The sequence below is a fragment of the Halichoerus grypus genome, chromosome 5, assembly GCF_964656455.1.
Source record: "Halichoerus grypus chromosome 5, mHalGry1.hap1.1, whole genome shotgun sequence".
Lineage (NCBI taxonomy): Eukaryota > Metazoa > Chordata > Mammalia > Carnivora > Phocidae > Halichoerus > Halichoerus grypus.
In genome coordinates this window covers 72,887,342-72,900,789 of record NC_135716.1, presented here as the reverse complement: position 1 = coordinate 72,900,789, position 13,448 = coordinate 72,887,342, and positions in this window count along the sequence as shown.

The window sequence follows — 13,448 nt, the reverse complement described above, 5'->3', positions numbered from 1 at the left end:
ATGGTAGAAGCATTAGATTGGCAACAGACCTATCCACAGAGACCTGGCAGGCCAGAAAGGACTGGCATGATATATTCAGAGCACTAAACGAGAAAAATATGCAGCCAAGAATACTATATCCAGCTAGGCTGTCACTGAAAATAGAAGGAGAGATAAAAAGTTTCCAGGACAAACAAAAACTAAAGGAATTTGCAAACACGAAAGCAGCCCTACAAGAAATATTGAAAGGGGTCCTCTAAGCAAAGAGAGAGCCTAAAAGCAACATAGACCAGAAAGGAACACAGACAATATACAGTAACAGTCACCTTACAGGCAATACAATGGCACTAAATTCGTATCTTTCAATAGTTACCCTGAATGTAAATGGGCTCAATGCCCCAATCAAAAGACACAGGCTATCAGATTGGATTAAAAAACAAGACCCATCGATATGCTGTCTGCAAGATACTCATTTTAGACCCAAAGACACCCCCAGATTGAAAGTGAGGGGGTGGAAAACCATTTACCATGCTAATGGACACCAAAAGAAAGCTGGGGTGGCAATCCTTATATCAGACAAATTAGATTTTAAACCAAAGACTGTAATAAGACATGAGGAACGACACTATATCCTACTTAAAGGGTCTATCCAACAAGAAGATCTAACAATTGTAAATATCTATGCCCCTAACATGGGAGCAGCCAATTAGATAAGGCAATTAATAACAAAAGCAAAGAAACACATTGACAACAATACAATAATAGTGGGGGACTTTAACAGCTCCCTCACTGAAATGGACAGATCATCTAAGCAAAAGATCAACAAGGAAATAAAGACTTTAAATGACACACTGGACCAAATGGACTTCACAGACATATACAGAACATTCCATCCCAAAACAACGGAATACACATTCTTCTCTAGTGCCCATGGAACATTCTCCAGAATCGATCACATCCTAGGTCACAAATCAGGTCTCAACCGGTACCAAAAGATTGGGATCATTCCCTGCATATTTTCAGACCACAATGCTTTGAAACTAGAACTCAATCACAAGAGGAAAGTTGGAAAGAACCCAAATACATGGAGGCTAAAGAGCATCCTACTAAAGAATGAATGGGTCAACCAGGAAATTAAAGAAGAATTTAAAAAATTCATGGAAACCAATGAAAATGAAAACACAACTGTTCAAAATCTTTGGGATACAGCAAAGGCAGTCCTAAGAGGAAAGTATATAGCAATACAAGCCTTTCTCAAGAAACAAGAAAGGTCTCAAGTACACAACCTAACCCTACACCTAAAGGAGCTAGAGAAAAAACAGAAAATAAAGCCTACACCCAGCAGGAGAAGAGAAATAATAAAGATCAGAGCAGAAAAGAAAACAAAAGAACAGTAGAACAGATCAACGAAACTAGGAGCTCGTTCTTTGAAAGAGTTAACAAGATTGATAAACCCCTGGCCAGACTTATCCAAAAGAAAAGAGAAATGACCTAAATCAACAAAATCATGAATGAAAGAGGGGAGATCACAACCAACACCAAAGAAATACAAACAATTATAAGAACATATTATGAGCAACTCTATGCCAGCAAATTAGATAACCTGGAAGAAATGGATGCATTCCTAGAGATGTATCAACTACCAAAACCGAACCAGGAAGAAATAGAAAACCTGAACAGATCTATAACCACTAAGGAAATTGAAGCAGTCATCAAAAATCTCCCAAAAAATAAAGCCCAGGGCCAGGTGGCTTCCCAGGGGAATTCTACCAAACATTTAAGGAAGAATTAATACCTATTCTTCTGAAACTGTTCCAAAAATTAGAAATGAAGGAAAACTTCCAAACTCGTTTTAGGAGGCCACCATTACCTTGATCCCCAAACCAGACAAAGACCCCATCAAAAAGGAGAATTACAGACCAATATCCCTGATGAACATGGATGCAAAAATTCTCACCAAAATACTAGCCAATAGGATCCAACAGTACATTAAAAGGATTATTCACCACGACCAAGTGGGATTTATCCCTGGGCGGCAAGGTTGGTTCAACATCCACAAATCAATCAATGTGATACAATACATTAACAAAAGAAAGAACAAGTACCATATGATTCTCTCAATAGATGCAGAAAAAGCATTTGACAAAGTACAGCATCCTCTCTTGATCAAAACTCTTCAGAGTATAGGGATAGAGGGTACATACCTCAATATCATAAAAGCCATCTATGAAAAACCTACAGCGAATATCATTCTCAATGGGGAAAAACAGAGCTTTCCCCCTAAGGTCAGGAACGCGGCAGGGATGTCCACTATCACCACTGCTATTCAACATAGTTTTAGAAGTCCTAGCCACAGCAATCAGACAACAAAAAGAAATAAAAGGCATCCAAATCGGCAAAGAAGAAGTCAAACTCTCACCCTTTGCAGATGATATGATACTTTATGTGGAAAACCCAAAAGACTCCACCCCAAAACTGCTAGAACTCATACAGGAATTCAGTCAAGTGGCAGGATATAAAATCAATGCACAGAAATCAGTGGCATTCCTATACACCAACAACAAGACAGAAGAAAGAGAAATGAAGGAGTCGATCCCATTTACAATTGCACCCAAAACCAGAAGATACCTAGGAATAAATCTAACCAAAGAGGCAAAGGATCTGTACTCAGAAAACTATAAAATACTCATGAAAGAAATTGAGGAAGACACAGAGAAATGGAAAAACGTTCCATGCTCATGGATTGGAAGAACAAATATTGTGAAGATGTCAATGCTACCTAGCGCAATCTACACATTCAGTGCAATCCCCATGAAAATACCATCCACTTTTTCCAAAGAAATGGAACAAATAATCCTAAAATTTATATGGAACCAGAAAAGACCCCGAATAGCCAGAGGAATGTTGAAAAAGAAAAGCAAAGCTGGCGGCATCACAATTCCGGACTTCCAGCTCTATTACAAAGCTGTCCTCATCAAGACAGTACGGTACTGGCACAAAAACAGACACATAGATCAATGGAACAGAATAGAGAGCCCAGAAATGGACCCTCAACTCTATGGTCAACTAATCTTTGACAAAGCAGGAAAGAATGTCCAATGGAAAAAAGACAGTCTGTTCAACAAATGGTGTTGGGAAAATTGGACAGCCACATGCCGAAGAATGAAACGGGACCATTTCCTTAGACCACACACAAAAATAGACTCCAAATGGTTGAAAGACCTCAATGTGAGACAGGAGTCCATCAAAATCCTAAAGGAGAACACAGGCAGCAACGTCTTCGACCTCAGCCACAGCAACTTCTTCCTAGAAACATCACTAAAGGCAAGGGAAGCAAGGGCAAAAATGAACTATTGGGACTTCTTCAAGATAAAAAGCTTTTGCACAGCAGAAGAAACAGTCCACAAAACCAAAAGACAACCGACAGAATGGGAGAAGATATTTGCAAATGACATATCAGATAAAGGGCTAGTATCCAAACTCTATAAAGAACTTATCAAACTCAACACCCAAAGGACAAATGATCCAATCAAGAAATGGGCAGAAGACATGAACAGACATTTTTCCAAAGAAGACATCCAAATGGCCAACAGACACATGCAAAAGTGCTCAACATCGCTTGGCATCAGGGAAATCCAAATCAAAACCTCAATGAGAGACCACCTCACACCAGTCAGAATGGCTAAAATTAACAAGTCAGGAACCGACAGATGTTGGCGAGGATGTGGAGAAAGGGGAACCCTCCTACACTGTTGGTGGGAATGCAAGCTGGTGCAGCCACTCTGGAAAACAGTATGGAGGTTCCTCAAAAAGTTGAAAATAGAGCTACCATGCAATCCAGCAACTGCACTACTGGGTATTTACCCCAAAGATACAAATGTAGGGATCTGAAGGGGTACGTGCACCCCAATGTTTATAGCAGCAATGTCCATAATAGCCAAACTGTGGAAAGAGCCAAGATGTCCATCGACAGATGAATGGATAAAGAAGAAGTGGTGTATATATACAATGGAATATTATGCAGCCATCAAAAGGAATGAGATCTTGCCATTTGCAATGACGTGGCTGGAACTGGAGGGTGTTATGCTGAGTAAAATAAGTCAATCAGAGAAAGACATGTATCATACGACCTCACTGATATGAGGAATTCTTAATCTCAGGAAACAAACTGAGGGTTGCTGGAGTGGGGGGTTGGGTGGGAGGGATGGGGTGGCTGGGTGATAGACATTGGGGAGGGTATGTGATATGGTGAGTGCTGTGAATTGTGCAAGACTGTTGAATCACAGATCTTACCTCTGAAACAAACAATGCAATATATGTTAAGAAAAAAACAAAAGAAAAAGAAGATAGCAGGAGGAGAGGAATGAAGGGGGGGGATATCGGAGGGGGAGATGAACCATGAGAGATGATGGACTCTGAAAAACATACTGAGGGTTCTAGAGGGGAGGGGGTGGGAAAATATGTTAGCCTCGTGATGGGTATTGAAGAGGGCACGTTCTGCATGGAGCACTGGGTGTTGTGCACAAACGAATCATAGAACACTACATCAAAAACTAATGATGTAATGTATGGTGATTAACATAATAAAAAATTTAAAAAAAAGAAAGAAAAAGTTGCTGGTGGATGGATCCATGATCAGGATGAGGAGCAAGACAGGCGATTGCCCTCCTCTTCAACCCCCATCCTATAAACTTTATTGAGGTGTAATTTGCATGCCATAAAGTTCACTTATTTTCAGTGTACAGTCTGGTTTAATAAATTTACATAGTTGTGCAGTTGTACATTATTGGGGAGCATTCCATCACCCCAATATCTTCTGTTAGGAGCAATTTAAAACTCACTATTTGGCTTAGATTTATCGGTGAGTTTAGGTAACACAGATGGTATAAATTCTGGCCCCAACCCACTATCTCTAGGGCGGTCCCCTCTCTCCCCAGTTCAACACCATCAGCAGTGTAACCTTTCTGGGATTATGGGTGCATGTGGATGGTTCCCAGCCAAGCCTCTTGCTTTTTATAGGCTTTGTGTTTTTGTCTCTTCTCCCCAGTATATGAGTCCCAGGATAAACAGATATACCCCTCTTCCCCACCTCCTGACAAACACCAGCACAACAGAGCCTTAGCCCTCAGGAATTTTACTTTCATATTACCTAGCTGAATATCTTTCAGCCAGAGCCTGGGCAGAAGATGCAGCCGGGTTGTGCCACTGAGTGTTCTTTGCCAGTTCCATCTTTTTAAGACTTCATGTCCTATAGCCCTTTTGGCCAGGGCAATCCCTGCCAAGCAGGTGTGTTGTGAGTCCAGTCATATGTAACAAGCTTTCACTTAGGCTGGATTTCTCGCAGCACCTCTCATTCTGGCAGGGCCGAAGTGGGCTTTTAAAATTCCAGGTCCACAGGAGGATTTTCTTGTCGAATCGCAAAGGCTCGTGCTTGGTGAGGACTGTGTGAAGCTTCCAGAGGTGAGCGTGGGTGCAGTGCACAGCGTCCCCAGGAGGAGGCTCGGGGGCCTACCACTCTGTGCATGCGGTGCCTTTTCCTGCACCCATACCAGGCCACACACCCAGGTGTGCACAGGTGCATTCCCACTCTTCCCTCCCTACCCATACACACCCTTCCACCCACCTCACCCACCGCTGCAGTGCTCCCAGGTGAGCCCCGCAAGTGCAGCAGGAGCCACCCATGCCAAGACACGGAGTCTCTTTCAGATTCCTCAAAAGTTTAACAGTAGGGGCACCTGGGTGGCTCAGGTCATGATCCCAGGGTCCTGGGGTCCAGCCCCACTGGGGCTTCCTGTTCAGCAGGGAGTCTGCTCCTCCCTCTCCCTCTACCCCTCACCCTGCTCATGCTCTCTCTCTCTCAAATAAATAAATAAGATCTTAAAATGAAAAGGTGATGTAATCCAATTTTGATTTGGGTTGATAGGATGTTAGAGCAGGAAGGGTTTGGAAATCAGTTAAACCCAGAAGTTTTCTACTGTGGTTTTGCAGAAGTAACTCGGGCAATGTGGGACTCTCAGTGCCCAGTCAACTACACCAGTTCTGCTTTGAATGTCTTCCATTTGGGGGGCTAGCGAGTGGGGATGAGTCTAGGCTCTGGAGCTGGATGTGGTGGAGTAGCTTGTGTTTGAGAGCTGCTTCTACCCCTTATTGCCTGTGTGACACTCGATAAGCTGCTACTTCACCTCTCGGAGCTTTGGTTTCTTATCTGCAAAGTGAGCATCACAACACACACACCTGTTCTGGTTGTCGTGAGAATACATTATGATACTGACACATATGAATAGCCAGTACCAAGTCCTTGCAATGTGCCAGGCACTTTTCTAAATTCTTTGCCTGTATTCATCAATGGGTTTTATTACAGATGAGAAACCCGAGGCACAGACAGGTCGACAGTTGGCTATTGGTGGCACCAGGACTGGATTCGAATCAGGACCACGATCTTGACTGTGGTGCTCCCCTGCTCCTCATCACAGACAATAAAATATCAAGAACTCTAATTTGTCGAGTGTTTGCTCTATGCCAGGCACTGTGCTAAGAGCTTTACATGAGTTATTGTAAAGCAGACCCCTCCGCCCCGATCCCACCCCACGTCCATCCACGTCCTCACTTCTCTGAGTTGTGGCATATTATCACTCTCATTTTACAGGTTAGATTAACCAGGGCTGAGCAACGTTGGTGAAGGTGAGCTAGTGGGTAAGTTGGGGGTTGAATTTGAACCAGCCGTCACGTGGTCTCCCTCGCAGGAGATCCAGCACCTTGTGTGACACACAGGGACACTTTAAGGACCTTTGACATGTGAGGCTGCTGAAGGTCCTGTGCTCAGGAGGGCCTTATACTCAGTGTCGTGTTTGCCTTTGCTGTCTTAAAATTTGACACCATTTGTCTTTGAAGTTGGCTTTTGTAAATTAAGTTTGATAGCCCCGTGTAGCGTGTGCATGAGTACAGACAGTAAGCTGTGTGGCAGTGTGCACACGGGGTTGTGGTCCAGCAGCGGCCTCTGCACGGGGCGGACAGCACACATACAACAGTTGGCTCCGCATGCACGCGCATGCCTGGGGGCAGCTTGGGGTACCACAAAGCCCCCAGGAGGTGGCTGTGCCTGAACCTGTGCCCCTATCAGGGGCAGCGGCAGCAGAAGTGGAGTTGGCAGTGGTGGCGGCTGCAAGAGACAGAAACTCCCACGTGAGGGGCAGTGTCAAGGTCAGGGGTGGAAGGCAGTCTTGCTCATTGTCCCCATAGCCTGGCCCTGAGGCATCTGCACTAATATTAAATCTCCCATCTGAGCACCAGAACAGAAATGGTTCTCAGGCAGTAAACTGTTGGTAAATCATTACAAAATCAAAGTGTGCATGACATTGTAATAATAAAGCACATCAAAGAGTTGTTAGAATTCCTCAAAGATTTAGAATTTCTGGTTGTGAAAACTGCCCTTTGTTGCAAAGCAAATATTCACAAGCTTAGAAATAGAAATTAATTTTTTTAAAGATTTTACTTATTTATTTGACAGAGAGAGAAAGAGCACATGCAGGGGGAGTGGCAGGCAGAGGGAGAGGGAGAAGCAGGCTCCCCGCTGAGCAGGGATTCCCCACTCCGGCCTTGATCCCAGGACCCTGGGATCATGACCTGAGCCGAAGGCAGACACTTTACTGACTGAGCCACCCAGATGCCTCCAGAAATTAAATTTAAAGATTGTTGCATGGGATGGAAGAAACACGTTTCAGTTGCAGTTGCACATGAACCAATTATGAGTAAGGAAAACAACTTAAAAATTAATTTTTCCCTTGTAATTGAAGATACAGTGACAGAATGCATCAACAGGCATTTTGAATTATGAACAAATCATGAAGTACATCTTGGTTCCTGTTACAACATCCACAAGTTATAGGAAATGTCAGAGAAAACATTAAAATGTCATTGTACACATTTGCATTTAAAATTAAATATAGACTTACATGCATCTGGATTGTATTAGGAGTTAATATTTTTAGAAAAGTTGTTCTATGAGATTTATCAGCTCTAGATGTGCTAAAATTTATGTTTCAAAATAATTTACCAGAAATGTATCCTAATGAAAAAAAAAGTATCATAGTGTTACAGTCTATAATATATTCTTACAAGCTCCAGCAACAATTGCGTCAGCAGAAAGTTCCTTTTCAAAGTTAAAAATATTATTATCTGCAGTCTTTTATTTGCCTAGAGTGACAGATGTCACTTTCAATTATACTGATTTAAAATTAAGTTGCTAAAATATGGATTTGTGTGGCTTAGGAAATGAATCTGCAAAAAAGTGAGTCAGGAAAATCTTATGATCAATAAAGTTATCATAACATAAGTATCATTTATTGTATTATATAAATTATGAAACAATTTTTTAAAGATTTATTTATTTGTCAGAGAGAGAGAGAGAGCACAGAAGCAGGGAGAGAGGTAGGCAGAGGGAGAAGCGGGCTCCTTGCCGAGCAAGGAGCACACCACGGGACTCCATCCCAGGACCCTGAGATCATGACCTGAGCAGAAGGCAGATGCTTAACTGACTGAACCACGCAGGCATCCTAAAACAAATTTTTGAAAAAAATTTATAGGTTTGTTCATGTATCAGAATTATCACTTTTCCCTCCTTTTTGAACAGAGAGCCCCGCATTTTTATTTTGCGCTGGGCCTTGCGCCTTCTGTTCCAACCTTGCACAGCTCGCTGTTCCTCACACTTGGGCCCCTCTTCACTGAAGCACCTTGAAGCTACTGGGATCATGGCAATCCAAGAGACTACTTCCTGCTTTCGAGTCTGGGATAATTGCTGGAGACATCTTTCCTAATTTTAAGAGGGAATGGTGTATTTTCCTCACTGTTTTCTTTGATTCACCTCATGTATACATATTTTTTTTTTCTTTTCATCCCTGTGACCCAAGTATGGCAGACTTTCCTGGGCCAACTTTGCTTCCATCCTGAATGCACTTGAAGGCCATACTCAGCATTTTATGTTAACAGTGTTATCAAGGACAGATCCAGCTCCGTGGGGGCTAAGTGAAGCATGGGAAAGATAAACCTTATCACATAACATATGGGAGAAGCACAATAAAATTCTCCATTTCAGGAGTTTGTCCCACCCTGAAAGTTCCTCTGCTCTCTAGTTAGCTTATCACAATTTTCTTTCTCCACATCATTTCTCAAGAACCCTAATGTCCTAGACAATTCAGACCTAAACCAAAGCTTGCATACCCAAGTGACCCAACAGCCAGTGGGGAGCCTTGCTTGAAGAACTTACTATTCTCCTGCTATTCTCTGTCTTGCCTCTTGGTTTGGCAGGGGAGGGTCGGGGAGCTCATTCCTCATTCTAAGAAGTTTTTAATATTCCTTCCAGAAAAAGCATGTTCCATCTAAGGTATAATTCTTCTAAAAAAAGATATTCTCTATTTTATTTTTGGCTTTTCCACTTACTTTTCATTTTTCTATCAAATTCTGCAAAGTTACCCCAGACTCTCCCATTTTCTTTTTCTCTTACTGAGTTCTGTTTGTGAGTCAAAAGTATACTCAGAAAAAAAAAAAAAAAGTATACTCAGTAATTTTGCAAATATTTATGTTTTACATGTAGATCTTCAATAAGGATTTATTGTGAGAATGAGCCCTAAATAAAGATTTTCAGGATAGGAAGGGATCCAGATAATTTAGTCATTAACCTTGATGTTCAGAAATGGAAAAGTCCATTTTCAAGAGTCAAACTCAAGAGTCACTTGGTCTCAGGCAGCTGTTGGTATTAGAGAATTCTTTCTTATGTTAAGCCAAAATCTGTGTCTTTTCCAGTATCGAGGAAAGGAAGAGCTTACTTTAGAAAAAGAACTTTTGCAAGAGAAAGTGCTCTTATTTCCTAAAGCCCATGGACGATTCCAGTCGTCTCTTTTAGAGTCATCAGAAACTTCTCCTATCTCCTCAGCCTTTAAATTTTTTTCAAGTATTTGGCTTAAAAATGGCTAATTCATTATTAAATACTGTCTCCACATGTTAACATTTGTGACTATTCTTTATTTCATTAGATTAGGAAAATGTCAGAGGAGAGTAACTACCAATTATAATATTATTCTGTTGCAAAAATCAATCTTTGTTTCCAAAGACTGACAGACCCAAATGAATCTTCACTTTCCCCAAAACAATATGCCATGATGTGCCTTAAGTATACCGTGATCATGCAAGGTGAGTCCTCACATGGAAAGTGTTAGAGTAACCAGGCTGCTTTTTGAAAACTTGGTGGAAGAAAAGACATGACCAAATTTTAGACACAATCAGTTCAGTTTTGTAGCTTTGACTGCACAGATTTAATGAGTGTGAAGATTTGGAAGAGTTACATGGACAGCTATTACATATTCTAAAAGTTCAAGTTGCTGAACTAGGAAGGAAAAGTGCAATGCCCACTAGGGAATCTTTTTAGGTTCGACTCAACATTCAGACTCAGAAGACAGCCATGGCAAGAGTCTACTCAGAGGGTATGAGAGGAGCTTCAGGGGCCGGGGGCAGTGGCAGGCACTTCTCTGGGTTGCATGGGGGGTAGGCCTTACAGCATTCAACACACATGTCCAGGAAACTTCTCAGATGTCCGCTCTGGTATAAGGAAACCCACATGGGGCAAGTGCAGGATCTGCCCAGGCATTAAAGTCTCATGCTCCATAGACCCACAGCTTCATGGGCATAGACTCTGTGAACCCAGTTACCAGAATCCCCTAGCTCCAGGAAGCCCAAAGAATGGTGCTCCTCCCCATCAAGTATTTATAATTCATATATAATTCCTCTTGGTCTGATGCAAGTTACCGATTGGTGATCCTTTTTTTTTTTTTTTTTTTAATCATAAGCAACGCTGTTTAGAAACATATTTGATCTTTGGCTCTTACCAGGTTACTAGGGGAACAGAGCTATAGGAAGTTAACCTAAGAGAAAATCCTCTTGCAGAAAAGGAAAAGGTTTTGCTTTACCCATGATACATAAATACAAATGAAAGATAACAGAGGAGTGGACCATGCAGTTCTGAAATACTATAAATCTGATAGGTAAGAAGCTGAGTGAACTTCTAACATTAATCAGGAAATAGGCAAACCCAACCAAACCAGAGCCTCTATGTGGACAGAAACTGTCACAAAAGTCTTGTACCTTATTTAGTGACTATCTTATTCACCACTCTTTCTAGTGCCATACATAGCAGATACACAGGAAATATGTGTTGAGTGAATGCGTAAGTGAATGAATAAAAAACTCTCCTTAGGCCCAACTTAGAAGGAGAAGGATACATTCTTGGCTGAATGAAATCAAAGCTGACAGGACAGATCTTCTGATACCTGAGTGAGGAGGTGTGGACCAGTTTACTTAGACATAAATGGCCCCTCAAAAGTCACTGCTGGGTGTCAACCCAGTTAGAAAAAAGTATGTGAATGCCCCTGAGGCATTAAGGAAAGGTTAAATAATTCTTTGAATTCTTGGTTTAAGAAAGCAGAGAGGTGTCAAAACTGTAAAAGATAACTAAAAGATAATTATAAGTTAAAAGATAGTTAAAAGCGAATTCATTCTCTTAAAAATATTGCATTTTGGGACAGAGGGGAGAAAGATGGAGGAGGAGTAGGGGACCCTATTTCAACTGGTCCCCAGAATTGAGCTGGATATCTACCAGACCACTCTGAGCACCCACAAAACCAGCCAGAGATGTAAGAAGATCTGGATCTCTACAAGCAGAATATCGCAGGCGGTTGGTTTTGAGGTACGAAGCGGGGAGCCGTGATTCTGCGGGCAGATATCGGAGGATAAACGGCAGCAGGAGGGTGCCTGGCCGTGGGGATCCTACACCACCGGTGAGCGACAGCCTCGCGCGCTGGAGACGGGCACAGCCTCGCAGACCGGTAGCAGCGGGGAAAGGACTTTAGGGAGGCCCCCGGGGTGGAACCCGGAGCAGCGGGGTCACGCGGGTGAACTGGGAGTGGCTGGCGGTTTTAGAAGCACAAAGGTCAGAGACGTGCTCCGAACTGGAGACAGGACTAGGGGCGCTAAGAAGGGGCGCACAACCCTGGCCGCTGCAGTTTATAGCAGCACAGACAGAAACGGAGACGGTGTGGCCTGGAGAGCTCACTGAAGAACAGACTGTGGTCTCTCTGCTCTGCAGCAGAGGGTTGGAAATGGTCTCTTCTGCTCTGACTCGCAGAAGAGACGCGAAAAGCCACCAGGAAAGCCGCTAGAGAACAAAAGCCCCCAAAACTGATTCCCGCTGAGCCCATCCCCCGCCACAGGGGGGCAGGGCAACACCGCCCAAACAGGGTTGCCTGAGTAACAGTGAGGCAGGCCCCTCCCACAGAAGACAGGCTGAGAAAACAAGAGGCCAGCAACCCTAAGGTCCCAAGAAAACAGGTGCATCTTGCTTGGGTTCTGATCAATAATTTGGACTCTATACATTCCCTCAAACACCCATCCACAGAATGACTAGGAGGAGGAGCCCCCAAAATAGAAAAGACTCAGAGATTATGACTTATGCTGCAGATTTACAAATGGATGCAGATATAACCAAGATGTTGGAGATGGAATTCAGGCTAGCAATTGTGAAGACAATGGCTAGAATGGAGAAATCAATTAATGGCAACATAGAGTCTCTAAGGGCAGAAATGAAAGGTGAATTTGCAGAACTTAAAAATGCTGTCAATGAGATCCAATCCAATATAAATAATCTAACAGCTAGGGTAACTGAGGCAGAAGAGCGAATAAGCGACCTGGAAGACAATATAATAGATAAAAAGGGAAAAGAGGAGGCCAGGGAAAAACAACTCAGAATCCATGAAAATAGAATCAGAGAAATAAGTGACACCATGAAGCATTCCAATGTCAGAATAATTGGAATCCCGGAGGCAGTGGAGTGAGAGAGAGGACTAGAAGATGTATTTGAGCAAATTGTAGCTGAGAACTTCCCTAATCTGGGGAATGAAACAAACATTCGAGTCCTAGAGGCAGAAAGGACCCCTCCCAAGATCAAGGAAAACAGGCCAACCCCCGGCATGTAATAGTAAAACTTGCAAATCTTAGAACCAAGGAAACCATCTTAAGGGCAGTTAGGGGGAAGAGATTCCTTACGTACAGAGGGAGGAACATCAGAATAATGTCAGACCTATCCACAGAGACCTGGCAAGCCAGAAAGGCCTGGCAAGACACATTCAGGGTACTAAATGAGAAGAACATGCAGCCAAGAATACTTTATCCGGAAGGCTTTCATTTAGAATGGATGGAGAGATGCAGAGCTTCCACGACTGAAAGAATATGTGACCACTAAGCCGGCCCTGCAAGAAATATTAAGGGGGGTTCTATAAAAGGAGAAAGACCCCAAAAGTAATATACAACAGAAATTTACAGGGAAAATCTATAAAAACAACGTCTTCACAGGCAACGTGATGACAATTAATTCATATCTTTCAATAATCACTCTCAACGTAAATGGCCTAAACGCTTCCATAAAA